Here is a 24625-nt window from a genome sequence, read left to right on the forward strand (position 1 = left end):
CCGAGTGTTGCTTGGGTAAAAATCTTCCAACGAATGTGCACCTAACTGGAATGGATATGAGCAACACATCTCAAAGAACAACAGTTACAAAGGTGAGTAACTGTCTTTTATCCTTTGGGACTCAGCCTACCACTTAATGCCATGGCTCATGAAGCCATACACAGGCAGCCTGGACGGTAGTTAGGAGCTGTTCAACTATAGGCTGAGCAAGTGCAGAATGGTGGTAGAATGTGCATTTGGACGTTTAAAGGGTCGCTGGCGCACTTTACTGACTCGCTCAGACCTCAGCGAAACCAGTATTCCCATTGTTATTGCTGCTTGCTGTGTGCTGCACACTCTGTGAGAGTAAGGGGGAGGTGTTTATATTGGGGTGGGAGGTTGAGGCAAATCACCTGGCTGCTGATTATGCGCAGCCAGACACCAGGGCGATTAGAAGAGCACACCAGGAAGCGCTGCGCATCAGAGAAGCTTTGAAAACCAGTTTCATGACCGGACAGGCTATGGTGTGACAGTTCTATTTGTTTCTCCTTGATGAAAACCTGCCCCCTTGGTTGACTCATTCCCTGTAAGCCTCCCCCCTTTGATCACAGCTTGCTTGCAAAGAAAACAAAATCACTATAATTTAAAAATCATGTATTCTTTATTAACTGATTGTAAAAATAGGGTAGGGTGTGGGAGGAGGGAAGGAAAAGGCCACTTCAAAACTTGTTGAATGACACTCTTCTGTTGCTTGGCCTGTCCACTAGGGTGGAGTGGCAGGGTGCACGGAGCCCCCCTCCTCTCCTCACATTCTTGGGTGTCTGGATGAGGCGGCTATGGAACTTGGTGAGGGGAGAGGGCGGTTAAACTGTAGCTGTAGTGGCACTCTGTGATCCTGCTGCGATTCCTGAAGCTCTACCAGATGCCCGAGCATGTCCTTTTAATCCCCCGGTAGCCCCAGCGTTGCATCCTGGCTCCTCTGATCTTCCTGGCTCCTGCTGCCACTTCTCATCTCGATCATTCCTCCTGTCCTCACGTTTATTGGCCACTTTCCTTTACTGTGATGATGTGTCCTTCCACACATTCAGATGAGCTCTTTCACTGCATGATCTCAGAGAACATTTCATTGCACGTACTTTTTTTTTTTTGTTTTGCCGCCTTATCTGAGAGAGCCTTCAGGATAGAGGGAGGGAGGCTTGAAAATTTTGCAGCTGTGGGAGGGGAAAAAAGGGAGAGAAGTATTTTAAAAGATACATTTCACAGAACAGTGAGCATACTCTTTGACGGTGAACAACACTTCACATTACACAGCATGCGATTTTGGTACAAGGTTGCATTTTATATTGAGAGCCTGCAGTTCTGGTGTTAAAGATCATGGATGCAGGGCCGGGCAACAGAATTTGGCTTGCAGGTGGCCATGGTAAGCCATAGGCTTTCGGCTTCTGCAACCTTCATAAAAGCAGTACCTTCCTTTTCCATACCAAACAAAGCCCATTGAGTGCTGTGGTTTTCGTGTTAACGTGCAGCAGCAGAAACCAAACTAATCCCCACCATCCAATTTTATGGGATGATCACTTTACCCCTCCCCCCACTGCATGGCTGGTATCAGGGAAGATCCCTACTAGCCAAATGCGAACAGCTCAGCGCCAATGGCCCCCCCACCACCACTTGGCGAACTGTGGGGAGAATTTCTTTTCAGCCACAGGCAAACAGCCCAGTAGGAACAACCACCTCTTAATGTCCCCTTAATTAAATTCCCGTATTTCAACCAGGTTACCATGAACAATATCACTCTCCTGAGGATAACACAGAGAGATAAAGAACAGATGTTGCTTGAATGCCAGCAAATACTGGGACTATACGCTGCCAGGCTTTGTCATGCAATGATACCAGATTACTTGCTACTAGCATGGTGTGGTAAAGTGTCCTACGATGGAGGATGGAATTAAGGATGCACTGCCCAGAAACCTTCTGCAAAGGCTTTTGGAGTACCTCCAGGAGAGCTTCATGGAGATGTCCCTGGAGGATTTCCGCTGCATCCCCAGACACAATAACAGACTTTTCCAGTAGCTGTATTGGCCGTGAATGCATCCCAAGTCCTCAGGGCAAATTAATCATTAAAAAACTCTTCCGTTTAAACCATGTATTATATATACAAAGGTTCACTCACCAGAGGTCCTTCCTCCATCTTCATGGTCCGGGATACCGCCTTGGGAGGGTATTTCAGTCAGGGTGAGAAAAAGCTCCTGGCTGTTGCGGAGAACAGTGTGCTGTGTGCTCTCTTTAAGGTCACTGTCCTCATCATTTTCCCCATCCGCAAAATCCTCAGGCATGGCTGAGAGTACCCCCCTCCTCAGAATCCACGGTCAGGGGTGGGTAGTGGTGGCAGCCCCCTAGAATTGCATGCAGCTCAGCATAGAAGTGGCATGTCTGCGACTCTGCCCCGGAGCGTCCATTTGATTCTTTGGTTTTCCCATGCTCGTCTGAGCTCCTTAACTTTCACACGGCTCTGTGTTGAGTCCCTGTTGTGGCCTCTCTCCATCATGCCCTTGCAGATTTTTTCAAATGTATTGGCATTTCATCTTTTGGACCGTAGTTCAGATAGCATGGAATCGTCTCCCCATACAGCGATCAGATCCAGTACTTCCCGTACGGTCCATGCTGGAGCTCTTTTTTTCGATTCTCGGACTGCATGTGCTGATGAACTCAACTAGCCAAACAGGAAATGAGATTCAAAAGTTCGTGAGGCTTTTCTTGTACACTTGGCCAGTGCATCTGAGTTGAAAGTGCTGTCCAGAGTGGTCACAATGGTGCACTATGGGATAGCTCCTGGAGGTCAATACTGTTGAATTGCGTCCCACACTAACCCTAATTCGAACCGGCAATATCAATTTCAGCACTAATTCCCTCATCGGGGAGGAGTACAGAAATTGATTTTAAGAGCCCTTTATGTCGAAGTAAATGGCTTCGTTGTGTGGCTGGTTGCAGGGTTTAATTCAATTTAATGCTGCTAAATTCAACCTAAACTCGTAGTGTAGACCAGGCCCAAGGAACCCCACCGATAGAAAGGTGGATGCTACTCTTGAAAAAGACTTTGAAGCCTCCTCTGACTTCCTGGAAGCTACCAGCATTGCAGGCGCATATTTTTCCTGGCTGAAGATCTCAAAACCTTTAAGGATAGAGATCACTCTGACTTTAGCTTCACTAAAGTCTCCCTAGCAACAGAATTTATAGCTGATACCCCAATGGATTCAATGAAGTTCTCAACCCAAGCCATACCTTCCAAGCTCAATAGCCAGGTGCCTAGGGGAAACTCCAGAGAGATCTCAGCCCCCACCCCAATGCACTTTATGACAAAGATTGCATAGGCCTCCAGTCAAAGGTGAAGCTAGGGGCAGGATTTCCCATTTCCTAAAGGAATTTTTTTTTCATTACCCACAGATAAGTGGGTCAGGGAAATAGTGGGCCAGGAATACTCTCTCAAGATGCAGGCTCCACCCTATCTGTTCTTCTTCTGGTCTGCCAGCTCCAGTATGTCCTCGTAAAACACAATCAGATCCCAAACAAAATATCTTCTGGATATGGGAGTGACAGAGTGTGTTCCCTCAGAAGACAGGTTCTCCAGGTTCTACTTCATCTTTTTAATTGTACAGACGGGCACGGGAATATTAGAGCCATTCGGAACCTCAGAAGGCTCAACAAGCAGATGGGGGGTGGGGGGGAAACAGTTTCTGATGGAAACTCTGACCTCTGATCTCATCCCTGTCTTGAGGTGGACTTCTTGAGTCGATCTAGCAGATGCATATTTCCATATACCCATCAATCCATGCCTCCCCAGACTCCTGATGTTCACTTATGGCAGAAAACATTATCTGTACCAAACACTCCTATTCAGGCTGCTCTCGGTCCCTGTGGTTTTTACAAAGATGGTAGTAATGACACTAGCCACACTTAGGTTGCAGGGAACACACATGTATTCCTTCCTGGACCACAACCTGATCAGAGTTCCATTGCAATCAGTAGCACTCAGGGCCACATCTTGGATGTTGAATCTCCTCTAGGTGCCCATCATCAGTGCCAAGAAAAGTTCTCTGGTTCCAACCAGGAATTTATTTTCTTGCTGCAGAGCAGTAGAAGGCCTGCCAAAGCATTATGCCTCCAACTGTTAGGATTCCTGGGGCCATGCATAGGGATCACTCAATGGGCATCAGAAATTTTCCAGCCTTCATATTAAAGGTGTGTGACTACTCCCCAGAACACGTGAAAGATTAAATACAGGCTCCAACACAGGTGTTCAGCTCCTTATAACTGTGGTCAGCTCATGACAATGTCTGCAAAGGTATGCCCATCTGCCTTCCAGATCCTTTAGTCCTCACAGCTGATGTTACCCTGGAGGACTGGGGAGCTCACTTGGAGACCTAAACAGCTCAAGGTGGCTGGAGTGGGACAGAAAAAGGCTAACAGCATAAACCTAAAGTTGACTGGTCAATCTAGCTCTGCAAAGGTTCCACCCACAAGGGGAACCATATTCTGGTTCCATCAGACAATATGACTGCGGTCACAGATTGAAACAACCAAGGGGAAACAAGGAGTCTGGCACTACACAGAAGAAGTCGAATAATGAGGTAAGCAGAAGAATTCCTTCTTTCCTTCAGAGCGATCCACATCAAAGACGACCTGAATCAAAAGGCAGACTGGCTCAGCAGGCACAAGATCAACAATTCCAAGCTGCCCGATTCAGAATGTTTTCAAGCTTATCATTTAGATGTCTGGCCTCCCATCAACTGACCTGTTCATGAATTATATGAATGAAGAGGCCCAAAAAATTCACAAAGAAAGCAGACACCAGATCCATAGCACAGTTAGCCACAGAACCTACTTTATGCATTTCCACTCTTTCTGCTACTGGGGAAAGTAGTTGAGAAAAGAAAACAAGAAAAGGCGATGATAATGCTGATAAATCCTCCTTGGCTGGGGCTCAGATGGGATACAGCTGACACTAGATCCCCCACTCCAGCATCTGAGGAGACCAGATAGCCTCTTGCCAAAGCCCTTTTCTTCATCCACACAAAAATAGATTCAACTAATACCCTGGCTATTGAGGGGGAATGGACTCCGTCTGTCCTCCATAATCATTAAGACATTGCTTTAATCTAGGAGAGTACTGACACTAAAAGCATACTCTATCTTGTCCAGATTCAGCAACTGGTGCCAAGACGGCAATGCAAATCCCAGAAATCCAGGAATTCCACTCATTCTGGACTTTGTCCAAGAAGGTATGGATAGAGGTTTTCAGCCCAGTAGCACTGTGTGTCAGGTGTCTGCTCTTAATGGCATGCTATTTACAGGATCCTTGGGGTCCTTGGTAGACAATCCACAGGTAGCCAGATTCCTACAAGCAGTCTGATGAGCCAAAATGGGATCTTCCATTACCTTTTGAGCACCCTGATGAGCCATCCCTTCAAGTTTCTGTTTTAAGAGTCAGCCTTTTATTTATCCATTAAGACTTGTTTTAGTAGCCCTCATGCGTGCCAGGCTGGTAGCCTTATCTATGCAGGAGCCTTAATGTGTGTTCAGGATACCAGAATCTTTTATTCTAAAGGTAAATTCCTCTTTCCACATTTCCAAAGAGGTTGTGCTTCCTTCATTCTGTCCAAAACCATAATATCCAATTGAAAAGATGGGGCACACTTTAGACGTCAGAAGAGCATTGAAAATGTATCTCATGTATACAGAATCTACACCTACTTGTATCCTACCTAAAATGCCAGAGACTTAGAGCTTTCAAGTTCTTCATTGCTAGCTAGATTTTAGACTATGCAGTGTGGAAGCCTACACATTGTCAGAAGCTCTTGCCCCAAAAGGGATCAAGGCACACTCTGCAAGATCCTTAGCAACCTCATGGATAGAACAAGTGTGTCCACTTAAGAAATTTGCAAAGCCACCACTTGGTCTATCTTTGATACCTTCATTAAGCACTATAAGATGGATCTTTTGTCTTCTGCAGAGATTTCCTTTGGCAAGAAGATGCTGCAGGCAGTAGCCCAGAAATAATAGACTTCTGAGTGAGCTCACAAAAAGGGGTTACATTTCTTTCCCACTGAATGCTTGTTTCATAAGTCTACGGCGCGAGTATCTGTTTCTCCGATGACAAAAGTCCTGCCTTGGTCTAGGTGGGAAGGCAGGCTGCTGGGTGGTCTGGGGTTTAAATGGCTTTCGTTGGTTAGCTGGGGTATGCATACCTGAGGATTTGTTAGTGTTTCTCATGTCCTTTAAGGTATGCAAGCGAGAATCGGTTTGCTCCACAAACAGGCCCTGACAATCAAAGGGGAGATCTTGGATGGTGCGTTGGACCTCAGGCAGGAGACCCGAGGATTGGAGCCAGGCATTCCACCGCATAGCAACGCCAGAAGACAGAATGCGCACAACCGCGTCCGCAACATTGAGGGAACCCTGGAGGGAGGTCCGGGCCACCAATTTACCTTCCTCAGCAATGGCCCCGAGTTCTGTATGAGCCTCCGCTGGGAGAAGATCTTGGAATTTAAGGACCGAAGACCAAGAGTTAAAGTTGTTGTATCTACTGGGGATTGCCAACTGGTTAGTGATCCTAAGTGAGAGACCCCCCTCGTAGAATAAACCTTTCTCCTGAAAAGATCCAGCCATTTAGCGTCCTTTGATCTGGGCTCCGGCCCTTGCTGTCTCTGTCTTTCTCTGGCATTTACCGCATCCACCACAAGCAAGCATGGGGCAGGGTGAGTGAAAAGATACTTGTAGCCCCTAGTGGGAACAAAGTATTTTCTTTCTACTCTCTTGGCTGTGGGAGGGATAGAGGCTGGGATTTGCCAGAGAGACTTGGCATTACTTTGAATAGTCTTATTCATGGGGAGGGCCACCCTGGAAGGTCCTTCAGGGCCTAAAATGTCCACCATAGGGTCCTCCTCCTCAACTTGGAGGTTCACATTAAGTCCCATACACTGAAGCAGTTCTTAGAGGACCCTAAAGTCCATTGGTGATGGACAGACATAGATATGCCAGCCACGGCCTCATTAGGAGAGAACGAAGACGACTCCACCAGGAGAGCCGGGATGGTGATAGCCTCTTGGTCAGCTGCAGGTATCTCTTCTTGGCCCCTGAGATAGTCCCTAACACGGGTGCTGACTCTGCGGGTTGGTCCTGGTCTGGAGGAGGGCGGCTGAGGGTCACCTCAGGAGGATGGGTGTCAGAGTGCGACAAGGGTCGGGCCCCCGGGGGGGGGGCACGTTGGGCCTGATGATATGCCCAAGGGCTCCAGAATTGCCACTGAGGCTGTCAGTTGGGCACTGGAGGTCTTGTTCAACGATTCCCGGGCCTGACTGAGGAATGTCCGAAGCCCCTGAAGCTCTCCCCGACCTGCCAGAGGGGGATTAGGTCCGTGATGGCCAAGGAGGGGTGGTGCAGGAGTGGAGTAAAGGGGGCACCGAGCCCCGTGGTAGCCGAGGGTCATGTGGTGATCAGTGCCGTGAGGCTGATCACAATCGAGAGTGGTGCAGCGATGAAGAGCGGTGCCGAGTTGTATAGTGCTGTCATGTTGGGGAATGGTGCTGCTCGGTTGACTGGTGCCACAATGGGGAGTGGTAGCGAGCTGCAGACCGGTGCCACAATGGGGAGTGGTAGCGGGCTGCAAACTGGTGCCACGGCGACAGTCGACTTTGGGATCGGTGTTCCGTGCGGCGGCGGTCCGAACGATGCTGCGAGGTTGCTGAGTGAGACCCGGACCTCGAGCGGGACCATGTTCCAGCAGTTGACCGCAACCTCAAGCAGGAACGGCCTCGAGGGTCAAGGCTGCAAGACCAGGGCTGCGAGTCTAACTGGTACTGTGAGTCAGACCAGTACCTGGGGCAGTGCTGGGACTTGGAACAACGCCGGGACTACAAGCGGCATGGAGATGCTGGTCTAGGGGCTGACAGTCCGAACATCACCGGCTTGCCCTTGGATGGTACCAGAACTCATGCTGGGGCTGGGGATACCAGGGCTGTTATTTCAATAAGCTCTCTAGCGGCCTTGAAGGTAGCCGAAGTGGAAGGCAATGTAATCTCCTCCACTTGAACAGTACCCTGTGCTGGGCTGGCGTGTTGCTCAGTCGGGGCCAGAACAACTGCTTTGACCTAATGAGGGGTTCTCCCAAGGCTTGCTTCTTTCCAGCAACTAGGAAATGGGAACAGTGACAAGGCGAGCATTTTGGGGGCCCAGGAGATCTTTGGAGCCGGTGTGCGTGCGGGATCTTCTGTAGTGCCAGAATCGGCACCACTGGGGGAGCACTGCACACTGAGGTGCTCAGGCCCACGTCTTGAGAGGGCCGCAACGCAGACTCCATGAGGAGTTGCTTGAGTCGAATTTCCCTCTCTTTTCTTGTCTGTGGCTTAAAAGTCTTACAGATTTTACACTTGTAGGCCTGATGGCCCTCCCCAAAACACCTAAGGCAGAAGTCATGGGGATCACCCATAGGCATGGGCTTGTTGCAAGTCTTGAAAACCTGCTGGGGCACCATGCCCCAGGGTCCCGCAGGGCAGTTGATGCGTGCTAAACTGCCCTTAACTATTAAACTAGCTTAAGTATTTTTCTCTGTAGTGTTAACACTAACTATTAACTAACAACGATTAAGATAAGCTGGGGATTAGTGGAGCACTAAAGAAACCAAGAGACCACTGTTCCAACAACTGTCACAGGTGGTAAGAAGGAACGGAAGGGGGGTTGGGTAAGCAGTGTCTTATATATATCGCCATATCTGCACCACTCTGGGGGGCTCTCGAGCTGACCCAACAAGTAACTGCTAGGGAAAAGTTTCCAACTTCCATGCACGCAGTGTGCTCACACACCTACCTTGAATTAATATGAGCAATCACTCAAAGAACTTCCTTTCTGCTAGCAGATTCTACCCATCCCAGATGGCTCATAAATCAAGTGTCAGATATTAAGTGCAACTGTTACCATGTGACTGTCTTCTAAATAAAATAATTTACATTGATTACATCTCTGGAATATTTGTTAATGCTGTTATACAAGTGTGACCAGGGGCCTGGAAGGACTACACTGAGAATGCGACACTCAGGGCAGACTGCAAGAAATAGGGCAAACACTTCCCAGAACTGGTGGTTTATTCTATAATTAGATTCACCAAGGCAGTAACAAAAGAGTTTCTGTAGTACCACACTGATTAACAAGAAGCCAAACACAGTTCCCTTTAGGCATTCCAGCTCTTGGCTTCCAACTGGACAACCAAGTCTAATACGGTTAGGGGTTATTTAAAACCCTATACACCCTATAAAGTTCTACCACTCCCAGAGGATCAGACACTTATCCTTAGGGTAATATGAATCTCAGATCTTATCTAAATACATGCTTACAGCCAATGCTTAATAACTAAATTTAGGGTTTATTAATAAAAAGAAAAAGATTTATAAACGGTTAAAAGATCAATATACATACAACTGAGTGTAAAGGTCAGTTTCATAAAAGAGATGGCAAGACTGCTGATTTGTAAAAGTCTCTGGAATCAAAAAAAAATCTGAATCCAAATGCAGCTTAGATATACAGTCATTCCATGCATTTTCCAGGGTATTCCAAATAACAATTTAGAAGATCTTAGTTGTATGGCTTATACTTCCCCTGTTCAAAGTTTAAGCATCATAAAGATGACAGGATCAGGCCTAAGGCTTCTTATTTACAGCTCTCTAGCAGGCTGACAAGCCTCCTCATAGCAACTGTCAGAGCAGGGCTTTCCTCCAAGGAAGAATAGGCAATGGATCAGTGCTTTGAATTAATCTTCTATTTCCTATGCATACACAGGTAATCTAGTTACACTATAAGACAACAGCCAGTCATTCATTACAACAGATTGTCTTTGTCTTAACTATGTAGATAATACTATTAGTTTTCTGCAGTATCTCAGATCTTTGATCTTAAGGTTAACTGGACACTGTCACATATATAAGAGATGAAAGGGAATTAACATCTACAAGCTAATTTGGTTACATTGTTAAACTTCTAACAGGATATAGGTAAACAGATAAAACCATTTAGCATCTGCCCTTGATTCCTACTACTACACATGAATTAGTTGTTAATTAAGCTAGCAATCCCCATTTCTTTGATTCATAAATAAGTGAATTGTCTTGATTACAATTGTAATGCCTCTTGTCAAGGTCTTATGGGTCATACACAGGTTGGCTGGTCTGCCAGTACAACAGCAAGTTTTACAAAACTTGGGGAAAAATGCACCTGGTAGCCAGCAGGAACAGAAGTGATATAGCCAAACCATGCGGCTCCAAAATACTGATCTACCTCTGGGAGCTAGAAGAAGAGCAGCCCAGATATCCTGAATGATGGGAAACACTATCAGAAAAGAAATTAGCAGTAACAAATTTTCTGATCCTCGCTAGTCAAGGCCTTTTCAGGGGCTAACGCAGTGGTTCTCAGACTTCTGTACTGGTGACCCCTTTCAGATAGCAAGCCTCTGAGTGCAATCACCCCCTTATACATAAAAAGGTGTTTTTAATATATTTAACACCATTATAAATGTTGGAGGTGAAGTGGGGTTTGGGGTGGAGGCTAACAGCTTGTAACACCCCCATGCAATAACCTTGAGACCCCCTGAGGGTCCTGGCCCCCCGTTTGAGAACCCCTGGGCTAAGGGCTAGATGCACAAAGTGACACAGTGGCAGGGCTGGCTTTATGAAGGGTAGGGCCCGATCTGAATACCCAGCAGCGGTCCAGGGCTTTGGCGGCACTGCGGCGGCAGGAGGTCCGCTCTGGGTCTTCCACGTCACCAAAGGACCCTCCCACTGCAGAAATGCTGCCGAAGACCCCCGGAGTGTACCCCGCACCGCTGAAATGCCGCCGGACCCCTTGCTGCTGAAATACTGCCAAACAGGTAAGTAAAAAAAAAAAAAGGTGCCTAAGGTATGGGGCCCGATTCCAGGGAATTGGGAGAATTGGCCTAAAGCTGGCCCTGCATAGGGGCCTGCCATTCTAGATGCCAATATTTAGGTGCCACTTAACTCCTTCAAACCTCCAGTTAGCTGACACCTAACCTGTACATGCTTAAGTTTCTGCTAGAGGGCATACACAAAACCACTTAAATCCCAATGCTGATGAACTGCCTGGTGCCTTAGCTCACATCTAAGCCCTGGCAGGAGTCTCATACTAGGTGCTCCTTGACCTGTCTTGCTTGTGGTGTCTCATCTGGTAGCTATGCTCAGGGCATACAGAACCTGCCCAAAACCTATCTGGGGGCAGCCAGATCAGGAATCTGGATGGATGGCTGTGTCCCAGAATACCCCAAAGCTTAGGCTACCCACCCTCTCCTTGGTATTTCCTACTGGTTAGTTTAAGTGGTTTTCCTCTCAGTTTGGTGGTTTCTGTGAATCTGTTTCTTAGATGCCTACTCCCCCCTATGCATGTATACAGGGACATAGAGCGCTGAGGATTTCGTTAGGCAGCAGGACACCTAAAAGCTAAGTATTACAATGCTCAACATTGTCACCCTAAGTGCAAAACTCCCCAATACTCCTCTAAAGGGAAAACTGCAGCATCCCACATGCTAGATTCTTGGTTAGGTAAATGATGACAGGAAAATCTGCATCTTTTCTGATGCATCTTCCCCATAAAATGCTTTGGACTCTCAATGTTCCCTTACACTTCTTCTCTAATTGTATGTTAGATCATAAAAGCTGGGGGTCAAGACCCCCAAAGGGAACAACTGATAAGATCCAATTTCTAAATCAAGATAAGACAGTTGTAAATTGATTTGAGTACCACATGCAGGATTTACACCAACTAAAACCAATTTTAGACTGGTGCAACTATTGTCTGTAGTTGAAGCCTTCCTATCAAATGCCACCACGTATGTCTTCCATTACAAATTATATCTTGACATTCACAAATTATTCATGTTTTTATTTAATTTATCACCACACTGTCTTGATGGAATTACTTATGGACAGCTATTTAGGGAGGATGTATTCACTTTCTATTGCTTTATCAAAATGCAAATAGTATGCTATTTGTGTGGTATTAAATTTCATACTTTTGTTCTTCCCATCTCATAGAATCTCAAACATGTAGGACCTCAATAGCTTGTCTTGTCCAGTCCCCTGCATTCAAGCAGGATTAAGTTGCTGATACGTGTGTCTAACCTGTTCTTAAAAATTTCGATGACAGAGATTCCACAACCTAGGTAATTTGTTCCAGTGTTTAACTACTCTTAGAGTTAGGAAGGTTTTACTAATATCTAACCTAAATCTCCCTTGCTGCAATTTAAGCCCATTAATATTATATGGAGATATACCCATCTTATAGAACTGGAAGGGACCCTGAAAGGTCATTGAGTCCAGCCCCCTGCCTTCACTAGCAGGACCAAGCACTGATTTTGCCCCAGATCGCTAAGTAGCCCCTTTGAGGAATGAACTCTCAACCCTGGGTTTAGCAAGCCAATACTCAAACCACTGAGTCCCCCCTTCCCCGCTTTCTTGTCCTGTCCTCCATGGGTAAGAACAATTTATCACCCTCTTTGTAACAACCTTTTACATGAAGACTGCTACCATGTCCTCTTATCCTTCTCTTCTCCATACTAAGTGAATCCAATTTATCAATCTTTCCTCATAGGTCATGTTATCTAGACCTTTAATAATTTTTGTTGCTCGCCTCTGGACTTTCTGCAATTTGTCCACATCTTTCCCAAAGTGTGGTACTCAGATTTGGACACAATACTCCAGTTGAGGCCTTACCAGTGCTGAATCATAGAGAATTACTTCTTGAGTCTTGCTTTAAATGCTCCTGCTAATATGTTCCAGAATTATGTTCACTTTTTTGCAACAGTATTACATTGTTGACTCATATTTAGTCCCCAAGTTCTTGTCTGCAGTACTCCTTCCTATGCAATCATGTCCCGTTTTGTATTTTTGCAACTGATCATTTTCCTTCCTAAGTGTAGTACTTTGCATTTGTCCTTACTGAATTTCATCCAATTTACTTCAGACCATTTCTCCAGTTTGTCAAGATAATTTTGAATTCTCATCCTGTCCTTCAAAGTGCTTACAACCTCTCAGAACCTGGTATCATCCACAAAGTTTATATGTGTATTCTCTATGCCTTTATCTAAATCATTTATTAAAATAGAGAAGAGGACCCAGGATAGATTTCTGCAGGATCCCATTCAATATGCTCTTCCCACTTGACTGTGAACTATTGATAACTACTCTGTGAGTACAGCTATCCAATCAGTTGTGCAGTCACTTTATAGTAGATTTAATCTAGACTGTATTTCTCTAGTTTGCTTATGAGGGGGTCACAAAAGACAGTTTAAAAAACCATAAGTTACTAAAGTCAACAAATATCACATCTACTACTTCTCCCTTATCGACAAGGCATGTTACCCTGTCAAGGGCAGAAGGCTGATTTGAAATTTGTTCTTAACAAATCTATGTTGACTATGTTATCTTATTATCTACTAGGTGCTTACAAATTGTTTATTTGCTCCATTATCTTTCCGAGTACTAAAGGTAAGGTGACTTGCCTACAATTCCCTAGGTTGTCTTTATTGGCCTTTTTATATATAGGTCCTGTATTTGCCCTTTTCCAGTCCTCTGGGATCTCTCCTGTCTCTACGAGTTCTCAAAAATAACTGCTAATGGCTCAGAGATCTCTTCAGCCAGTTCCTTAAGTATTCTAGGATGTATTTCATCAGGCCCTACTGACCAAAGATATCTAACTTGTCTAAGTAATTCTCAACCCAGTTAATTATGTGTGTTTGACACAGTCTGGAAGTACTTTAAAAAAGGATTTGATACTGCAACAACTTGGATAAAATTTGTTTTGGATGAGGTCTTAATCAGGGTCTGCCAGTTCTGGGTGGATGTTAAGGGTCCCAAAGTACAGAGATGAAGCTTTTGGTTTGGCCTAAGGCATTTGGTTGGTCTAAGGCAAAATTTCCCCCCTTCCTCCTGTTGTGATATGTGTCAGCTAGACACATATCACAACAGGATAGACAATTTTCACTCCAAAGTGGATGATCTTCTCTACTTCTGTGCACATTTATCAATTGTTGATACTTTGGGATTTTTCAAGATGAATGCTTTATGTAACTTAACATTACATAAAAGCATTAAACCAAACTATAAAAAGGGTGGTGTAGAATGGGAAAATAAAAAAAAACAAAGAACAAAACAACCCACAACCAAAAAACCTTGGTCTGGATTTTGACTTCCAGAGTGCAGTAACTAACAGGTATATCTTAACTCAGGTTGAAAATGAAGGTGGGTTTTTGGTCTTTTTTTTTTTTTTTTTTTAACACAACTACATGTGGTGGGGAAGGAGAGGAAAATTAATGTTTGCAGTGTTGTTTTACCTGTGTTGGTCCCAGGATCTGAGATCAATTGGGTAAGGCAATATTAAGACCCGATGAAGAGCTGTGTACCCCAAAAGCTTATCTCTTTCACCAACAGAAGTTGGTCCCATAAAAGGCATTACCTCACCCACCTTGGCTCTAGAAAAATTAATGAAAGAAGAGTGAGGAGAGATAAGAACAACTATCCAGAACAAGCAGCAGAGAATCCTGTGGCACCTTATAGACTAACAGAAGTTTTGGAGCGTGAGCTTTCGTGGGTGAATACGAAATATCGTGGGTGATAATGTCAGAAACCAACCTGACATTATCATCAAAGAGGCTGATAAAGGAGGTGCTGTTGTCATCATGAACAGGTCTGACTATCAAAAGGAGGCCGCCAGACAACTCTCCAATACCAAATTCTACAGGCCACTTCCCTCAGATCCCACTGAGGAATACACTAAGGAACTGCACCACTACTCAGAGACACCCCACACAACACCGAACAACAGTACCAACCCCTTAGAGCCCCGGACCAGGTTATTCTATCTACTACCAAGATCCACAACCTGAAATCCTGGACGCTTCCATCATTCGGGCATTGGCCACTCTCACTGAATGGATTGTCTGGATAGTGGACTCTCTACTCAGACCCTTGCCACCAGCACTCCAGCATCCCATCCATGACACCACTGATTCTGAAGGAAACTACAATGCATTGGTCCACCCCCAGAACACCATCTAGCCACCATGTGATGTAGAGGACTCTTACACAAACATCCAACACAGATGGAATACAAAGCTGTCAGGAACAGTATCTATATGCCAACAGCACTGGTGCTGAGCTCTGTGCCTTTATACTCACACCAACTATTCAAGTTGATGACAATATTATTCTCCAGATCAGTGGCACTGCATGGGCAAACAGCCGAATGACCCCCTCACAATCGCCAATTTTTTATAGGCGACCTGGAACAACAGACGTTTCCCATCAAGTCGGGCTCGCCACTCATGCCCCTTCCTACCACCGCTACATGGAGACATCTTCATTCACTGGACCCATGGAAGAGGAACTCTAGAAAAATCCACCACGATTTAACAACTTCACCCCACCATCAACCTCAGCCCCTGGACCAATCTACACAGAGTCACTCTAAGACACCCGGTGCAAATAGTGATGGTCACATTAACACCACCCTATATCGAAACCTACCGACACTATGCTACCTTCAGCCTCCAGTTTCCGCCCGGGCACATCACACGATCCTGTCTACAGCCAAGCACTAGGTACATCCGCATCTGCTCTAACCCTCAGAACAGAAGACCCACACCCCAAATCTCCACACAAATGCGACCACATTCAAACACAATACCCAACGAGGAAATAGGAAACAGATCAACGGAGCCAGACGTGTACCCAGGCCTCCTACCTGTAAGAAAAAACCCAAGAAAGAAACAACAGACTCCACTGCTATCACATACAGCCCCTCCACTAAACCCTCAACGCATCATCGAGATTACGAACCGATCCTGGACATTGATCCCACATTCACGGGTCTTGGTGGACAGGCCAATCCTTGCCCACAGACACCTCCAACCTGAAACGTATCTCCACCAGCAACTGCACACCATACAAGTTCCTCTCACCTTAGGAAACCAATAACATGCAACATAACCTCGATGGCACACTCTGCCCATATCTACACCAGCGTGACACATCACAGGACCTAACGAGATCAGCCATACCATCACGTCATTCACTTGCACGTCCACCAATGTAATATGCCATCATATGCCACAATGCCCCTCCTGCTATGTACATCGGCCAACTGGACGTCCACTCACGGAAAAGAAAATGGACACAAATCAGATATCAGGAATGGCAATATACAAAACCTGGGAGAAGCCTTCAACCTACCGGCCACACTAATAGCAGACGCTTAAGGTGGCCAACCTGCAGCAAAAAAACTAAAAAAAAGAACTAGAAGACTCAAAGAGAAACGCGAGCTTTCAGTTCATCCTGTAATTTGACACGAATCCATGCTCTGGGACTAAACAAAGACTGTGAATGGCTCTTGCCAATTACAAAAAAACCAGTTTCTCCTTCCCCTGGGGTTTTTCACACTCTACTTGCTAGGACAGGGCCCCTCATCCTCCCTGATTGAACTAACCTCGTTATCTCTAGCTTGCTTGCTAGCATATATATACCTACCCTTGGAAATTTCCACTACCTGCGTCTGACGAAGTGGGTATTCACCCATGAAAGCTCACGCTCCAAAACTTCTGTTAGTCTATAAGGTGCCACAGGATTCTCTGCTGCTTTTACAGATCCAGACTAACACGGCTACCCCTCTGATACTATCCAGAACAAATGCAAAGACAACCAGGCTATAGGATTTGATAGAAATCTAGGTGAATGACCCCTATCTGAATTATTTTTTAGCCACATGAATTTGTGAGAGACATGAAGTTGCCCAGGAATAAGAGTCTACATTTACTACTAATTAGATGTCTGTGTATAACAAAACACAGAACTTTATTAATCTAGAATCGTGTTGTTTTTCCAACAAAGAAATGAAAAAGGACAAATCTCTTCCTAAAGAAAGAGTAAACATGTAGATCCATTTATTCAATTGTCATATACACAATCAGGACTTTTCGGAGGGTGCAGTTATTCAGGAACAACTATGTCAGAGTAACACTATGTGTAGAAAACCCCTGAGGATTTTTAAGCAGCTTATTTTAGCTATAGCTTTTTGGCATGGGGTTATGGAAAGCAGTCCAAATGTTTAATATTCATGATGTACTATAGATTTTATAATCTCTTTGATAGCAAAGGTTAATTAGTAGGGGAAAAATTTCCATCTCACAATCTTAGTGGTGTGTTAACATGGGTATTTTCCCTAATCAAGTAACTTATAAATGGCTTTGAAACTACAACTAGTTAAAAATTAGTTCCTTTCTCTCATTTGTTTGAAGGATCCAAAAATGAGATTTTTCAATCTTTTAAAAATGGAAAAGCTTATTTAAAATAACTGTACATACATAACTGGAGCCAACACAGTGTGTGCCTAAAAGAGTTGGTAAAAACTTAATAAACTAATAATTGCTAGCATATTTATTACCACCTCAATTTAAAGTTTGTAAGAGCTGTATGTTGACAGTGAAAATGGATCCTATTCTCTGAATTTCTAAAACCTGTGACAAGAAAAAAAAAAAGTAAAGAAAATACAATTAAGGTGGGAGACATCTGAGAAGAAACAGAGTAGGTGGGAAGGACCTTCCTTTTCTTCTTTCCCTTTCATTAAGTTAGTCAGTTTTCACCTGAGAACCTGTCCCAGTCCAACTACAACTGAACCCACAAGTGCCAGCAGCCAGAATGGGGACAGAACAGACAAGGTTCCTTTGCAGGGCAGCTCTTGCTATAGAGCTCATCTCCCCTATCACTGTTGTTAACGTCAAGGGAAGATAGAAGTCTGGACCTGGCTTCTATCAGCGAGTACAGGAGGACCAGCCAAGCTAGAGTCCCTGAGCAGTTAGGTGCTACATCCCAATAACGGGGTGGTCAGGACCCCCTACTGGGCTGGTATGAAAAGGCCGTGGCCCAAAGAACTGCAGCTGAGAGAAGCCAGGCTGGGGTTCCCCCATATGGAAGTGGGGGCCTGAGCCCAGTGGGTGGGGAGCCAGGCTGGGGATTTTCCCCAGTGGGTGTGAGACTGCTGCGACCATGCGTAGAAGGAGCCAAACTAGAGTTCTCCAAAATCTCCAGGCTGCGGGGGGGGGGGGGGGGCTAAAGTGGGGCTCTCCCCGGAGGCGTGCGGCGCGGGGGTCAGGGTGCTATGCCTGTGAGTGGAGAGAGCTAGGCTGAGACGGTATGTGTGTTTGTGGTCGCCTAGGGCTCTCCCCGGTATGTGTGGAGCAACAGGCTGATACTCTACAGTGCATGCGGCAGGACTCGGCTCCTGGACGGGGAGCAGCCTTTGCCCCGGCACGAGCAGCCTTGTGCCCCCCCGTAATACAGGGTGACCCATGGGGATGGCAGGAAAACTACTAGCCTCCTCTCTGCAAGCGCGTCCGCCCCGGCTGGATGAATAAGAGAAGCCGCAGGTTTCCGCCCGCCATAGCGCCCCGGAGCGAGCCCAGCGCTGGAAGCCCCTGAAGCGGTGCTAACTACCGTCTTCCTCTCCGGACTGTGCGGGGAAATGGCGCCCGGCGCCCAGCTCCCTCTCTGACGCACAAGCGCCTACCTAACCGTGATACAAAATGGCGTCGGTGGCGGCCCCGAACCCAGCATAGCTGAGAGTCCGTGGCGCGCAGAACAGGACCCCGGCGCGTAGCCAATCGGGGTTGGCGCTGGGCCTCCGGCGACCAATGGAGTGTGTGGGCGGCGGTTTGTGGTGCCGGCTGTCCAATGGCGGCTCGGTGAATGCTGGTTGCGGGGCCCGCCCGCACGGCTCTGGGCGGTGCTGGAGCGGGCGGGCGCTGAGGCGGCCGTTTCCTGTCCTGGTGCATGGTGGTCGGACGGAGGAATTGTTGGAAAATTTCTCGGCGAGGTTAGTATATAAATGTGTTTTTACCCAGTGTGCCTTATTCTACCCACCGCCATCGCCGGCTGGGGCCGCCTCGCCGATCTGCCGGGCCCGGCCCCTCCGCACCGCGCGCGGGGAAGCGGAGCGGGGTAGCCAGCGAGCGGGGGCAGCGAGGCAGCGCCGAGTGACATTAATAAAGCCGCGGTTCTGCCTCCCGCCCGCCTTGTACGTTTTCCTCCCCTCCCCCATTTTGCTTTCCACAGCCGCCGCCTCAGCTGTGCCCGCTTTCTCCCTCTCTGGCACAGCCGCCTCGGGACGCCGCTGCCGAGTTCCATGACAAACACGCGGCGGGGACACGGGGAGGTGGCTGGGACGGACTGAGCGCCGCCACTCCCCGGGGGTTGCCCTGGCCCCCGCCTCGGAGGGAAGGTGCCTCTGGCGTGTTGCGTCCCTCAGGGATCGGGGTCGCTCCCCTGCGCACGCTGCAGCAGCTGCCTTTCCTTGCACGCCGCTCTGCCTCGCGGACAGGCGTCCTGCCAGCGCCCTCTCTAGCCGCAGATATGGGGGCAGAGGAGGCGCCCGTCGCACACGCCTCGGAGTTTGTTTGTATTGCGACGCAGGCCCAGTAGTGATGTTCATGCAAAAAGGGCTTGTTGCAAACACCTTGTTTGCTTGTTTCTGTTTTAGTGTTGCCATGTCTAAGGGATGGAGTCTCCCTAGTCCCCTGGACTTTTAATTGCATTTTGTAAAAGTTACCCTTAGTAAATAAAATTTTGCAGGTATTGGGTGTGTGTAAGGGAGTGGGGTTGTGTTAATTGCTACCACGGGTAAAGGAGATTTATCCAGCTTGCTTCAGTTGCCCTTACTTAAAAATGACTTGAGCCAATTTGGAAGCTTTAAGTCACTTTTAGGAGGTTTGCTGCAGTGACAGTGAAGGAGGGAGTTATTAAATCTGTCAATGACACAGACAGTACTCCATGGTTAAGACGGAAAGATTTACAAAAGAGCATTAAACGAAATCTCCCCCGTGAAGGGATCTCCCGCATTGAAGAGAGTTGGGAAGCAGCTCCTTGATGGGGAAAATTGCTTTTCTAGCAGTAGTATTTATAGTGTCATAAGCATACGTTCTGCTTCACTAACACAAAATGAGGTCCCTGCATTGTGTCAGATAGACCAAAATAGACTTTCTCTGCTCATAAAAATAACATAAAGCTATGTTTTTAAAATAGCATTATCTCTGTTTTCTTAGCACTTTCATCTGTCTAGAATTTGTAGTATCATATACAGTTAGAAGATCCAACTATAGAAAAAACATTACTTATACAATAGATTACAATATATTTTCACAATTAAGCTACTTTATGATTTTGTTAAAATGAGTCGTCTTGTAAAAATTAAGGCTTTTTTAGAAAACCTTGCAGTTACCAGTGTTCTATATACAAAATCTATTGTGGCTTATATTTTAAGATATTGCAAATTTTAAATCTTTAGTAACTTGGGAAGTGTGACATACTTCTCAAATGATTCCTTTTATAGACATTTGGTTTCTTTTTAAAAATTGTAAATAAAATACTTTTTCTAGGATATTTCTCAAAATTTTGGTTCCAGTGTTATAAATCTCCCATTGAATTAGAGGAGTGTTTTTTCTGTACTAGAAATAACATGTCATGTTTCAGGTACATAATAGAAAGTTAAATTTATTTATCTTAAATAGTTTGTCTTCCTGGAGTACAGGAATATGCATTTGGTGTATCTGCATAAAATGAGCCTTTGGTTAGCAAGATATTTTTTTAGAATGTCTAAGGTACAATAAAACAAGCGTGCTTTAAAGGCCTAGCTTTTTAGATTTCATTTTAATCATTTAATTCTGTGAGGACTTAATCTTTCAAGACTTTCACATTTTCTAGAGCAATAAGAATGAGTATTATTTTGACAGCAGAATTTTTCAATTTAATTGGTAAAGAAAATAAAACTATTTACTTATGATACAGTGAAGTACTATAAATTCATGTTAATTAAAGGATACTATGTAGATAATTTTAATGTTTTACTTAGTTTATTTTATTGATGAGCACTATCCCCAGAGTTTATTGCAGTCCGCATAAGTTGCCTTTCTGATAGTTGTGGAATAACGTTTTACTTTTAACAGACTAGCTAAAGAATTATTATTCTAGTTTAGTTTATAAATTAATACACATGCTTAAGTGTTCACTGAATTGGGCTTTATCACATGAATAATCTTGTATGTTTGATTGGGTCTACTCACGTTCGATTTAGTGTGCATGTGTGTATCTGTAGAATCTGAATACTTCATAAACATTAATTTATTTTCATAATACCCTGGTGAGGCAAAGCAGTAATATATCTGTTTTATAGATGAACTGAGACTCAAAGAGATTAAGGTCAAAAACATTCACTAATTTTGGGTGTCCAAACTGAGATGTCTTGGACCTGATTTTTCAGAATACTCAGCATTACATAGCTCTTCCTTTGGACAAAGTACAGCTCTCTGGGTATGTCTACGCTCCTGCCCAAGTCCAAACATCTACATTGCACTTAAGCAGACCTTTAGTGTCAGCCCCGTAAGTCTGCGTCAGCTGGTATGCGCCAACCACACGTTTAATTGCCCTCTAGACATTCCCTTATTGACTTACAGTTGTGGGTGTTCATCACTTTTGCACATCAGACTCCAAGGTTTCAGACTGGACACCCAAACAAAGAGGAACACATAATTAGTGACCACTTGTGAAAAGTTTGGTTTTGGGTGGCTTGCCCAATGTTATCATTGGCTCCCAGTTTCTCTTGTCCAGCCAGTCCCAGCCTCTCTCTTCAGCTGCTCCTAGTCCCTTCCCCTCCCTGCTGGCACGTAGTCTCAGTCTACCCCTTGCTCCCAGTCTCTCCCCTTCCAGTCTAATCTCTCTCCCTAGCTACTTTCAGTCTTTTCTCCCTAGCTGCCAGTTCCAGTCTTTCTACCAAGCTAGTACCAGTCGTCTTCTTCAGTTTGTCTCATTTTCTCCTTCAGCTCAACTTCTCCATATTCCCAGGCCTAGGGAAAACCGTTTCATTCTGGCATGCTTCAGCATGAGCAGGGTAGGGGCTGACAAAGAACCCTCAAATTCACAACTTTCATGCCCAGGAAATAATACTGTAGCCAATTACTACCAGAGCTGCAACCCGTTCACCCTTATTTCTGGTCTTCATAAAAGATTTACAATGGCCTTTCTCCCAATATTTTCTCTACTGACTTATTGATTATATTTAAAAAAAAATCTGTGAACTTACTGGCCAGCTGACAGCTCCGGAAACAATCCTCGTCCCAGGACAGGTCCACCATGCTATGGCAGTGTAAGTTTCCCACCCCGTCCCACTAATCTCTCTCTGCTTTTTAACTCCAGAGGTGGTCCCTCTGAGTCAAGGAATGATTCACTGTGCTTGTTGGCGTTGTCTATGCCGGAGAAATTCATCGTACTATTCTCTGCTAATATGCCTGTAACATATCTTGTATTTGCACATGCATTCCCAGTAGTGCACAGATGCTTGCTCCACCTTTTGAATTAGACTAGCTTTGAGGTGGGCTGACCAAGAAGTGGTTGCCTCTCATGCCAAAACCACCAGTGTAATGCAGTTTCTATAGGATCTCTGGCATAATTATCTTAACCGTGAAAATGATCTTCCTATTAATTATCCCACAGTCCACTACTTAAGTGCCTACTATACCTTCTTAACTCTATAGCACAGGGGTCAAGGATGCTTGAAACCACACCCTCCAGGGACCTCAGCATATTGTTTCCCCAGGAAGTTTTTCAAATCTGACTTTAGAAAGCCTTTCAAAATCTTCCAGAAGCCACTGCTTCAGGAAGCTATTTTGGGATCTGTGGAATAGTTATCCAGAAACCATGCATCTGTAATGGTGGAGTACCAGCCCAAATGTGAACATGCTGCATTTTTGGTTCTTCAGTGCTGTCCTACTCATTCAGTTACCAACAGTACAATTTTCTGCTAACAAGGTTGCCAGTTGATGCCAGTTAAAATTTTTTTTTGTGATGTACAGCTTAATCATTTTGAACTGTGTCAAGACCACCAAAATAATTTCACTTAGGTCGTTAACCATCCTTTGCTAAGTTAAGTGCACATATTCAGGAATAGTGCTGAGTAGGCCAACTTAACCTGGATTATCCTGCACTTTATCAGCATTGTTTTCTAACCTTCCCACAGTCTATTTTAAATGTCACACACTCTAAAGGGCACTCTGGGCACCATCACAGTGCAAAATTTCACCAGGATGTATTATTATTTGTACTACTGTAGCACCCTGGATCAGAACCACACAGTGCTAGGTGTACAAACCCAGGACAGAAAGATGGTTTGTGCTTATACAGTTTACAATCTATAACAATAATATCAGGGAAAATAAAACTTTTAAAATGTCAATTGTGTAACCAAACTGGTTAATAAGATTCTTTTGTATAGAATGCAAGGATTGACCGTGCTCATATGTTCATTATTAAAGATGATTTAAACATTAAACTGAACATGTAAAATGTCCATGTTTTTCTCCACTTCTGTTTGGGAGAAAAAGTATGACTGCTAGCATGGTAAGAAAGCACAAAGGGTTATGAATCATTATCACTGGTCTCATAAGCAGGTGTAACTACACTGAAGTTGAAGGTGCGGCCGCCTATGGCAATGATAACCTCTTGTACTTATATCTTATTTGCAGGGGAATCTCAAAACTAGCAGCATTGTATTACCCCAGAGAAGAACTTTGTTATAACTAACAAGCCTCAGCTTCTTGTGCAAAAAAGCTAAAGTGCAGTACAAAGGCCAAAATGTGATCTAGAATTTGGCCAGAGTCTCTGACATGGGAGAGCCAGCTCTCATCCACTTAGCTACATTGACTTTCAGAATGAATGTACCATACCTATATGCATGGCAGTATTGTCTGAAACTGTAGTGACCTCCAGAGCCAGAAATAGATACCCATGGTTCTTGATTCGCAACATTCCTTTGCTGTCTAGCAAATAGTTGTATAAGATACTTTTCAAAATGCATGTCTCCCCTCCCTCTAACTGCTGGTCTACATAGAGGTTAACAGCCAAGTACTGCTACCAGTTTCTCCTTTAGCTCAACTGGTGGAGGTTTGTGCTGTGGATTTGAAAATTATGCTTTACAATCCTATTAATGATCAATGCAAAGGATCAGTCTATTCCATGTGATAACTTCTGTTTCTTTTCGGTTTGCTTTATAAAAACCTAGGAAATTACGTATACAAATTATGTTGAAAGAAAGTTAAGGTTGCAAATTCAAGGACTTAGAAATGAGGAACTACCAGAATTAAGGATGTGTGTGCAAACTTATTTTGTCTTCACTGTGCATATGCGCTATATAGTCTTTACATAATCATATTCTGTCTGTTTCACAGGATCCATGCCACATTTAGTGCACAGGTTAGACATCTAATGATGCAAAGAGTTGCAAGAAGAGAAGGAATATTTCCTTGTGTTCAGAGCACTAGATTGGGACCTGTGAGAGCTGGATTCTGTTTCTTGCTCCACCACAGACTTTCTATGCAGTGTTAGCCAAGGCTATCATAATATATACATAGACCAGGGAACTGAAATAAAATTGCACAGACAACCTCATAGACTCATAGGTCAGAAGGGACCAATATGATCATCTAGTCTGACCTCCTGCACAAGGCAGGCCACAAAACCCTACCCATACACATTTATAACAACCCCTAACCCATGACTGA

General features: G+C 45.0%; 1 protein-coding gene and 1 long non-coding RNA gene across 4 annotated transcripts in view; one reads left to right on the forward strand and one right to left on the reverse strand.

Moving 5' to 3' along the window:
• Positions 1-621: 621 nt before the first annotated feature.
• LOC142046753 (uncharacterized) lies at positions 622-18681 on the reverse strand. The gene is made up of 2 exons (XR_012655754.1): positions 18516-18681; positions 622-1190 (listed from the first exon to the last, which is right to left on the reverse strand). It is a non-coding gene; the product is annotated as an uncharacterized LOC142046753 (long non-coding RNA).
• Positions 18682-18803: 122 nt separating this feature from the next.
• ZNF143 (zinc finger protein 143) overlaps positions 18804-24625 on the forward strand; it is an 84258-nt gene continuing 78436 nt past the window's right edge. The window contains exons 1-2 of one of the 3 annotated variants that reach the window (XM_075065172.1): positions 18826-18894; positions 19558-19649. The gene's annotated coding sequence lies outside the window, so the exon portion shown is untranslated. Of the gene's footprint in view, positions 18895-19557; positions 19650-24625 lie in introns of all 3 variants that reach the window. The other 2 variants (XM_032788121.2, XM_032788124.2) reach the window with 2 other exon arrangements.

Source organism: Chelonoidis abingdonii, chromosome 4, assembly GCF_003597395.2.
Source record: "Chelonoidis abingdonii isolate Lonesome George chromosome 4, CheloAbing_2.0, whole genome shotgun sequence".
NCBI lineage: Eukaryota > Metazoa > Chordata > Testudines > Testudinidae > Chelonoidis > Chelonoidis abingdonii.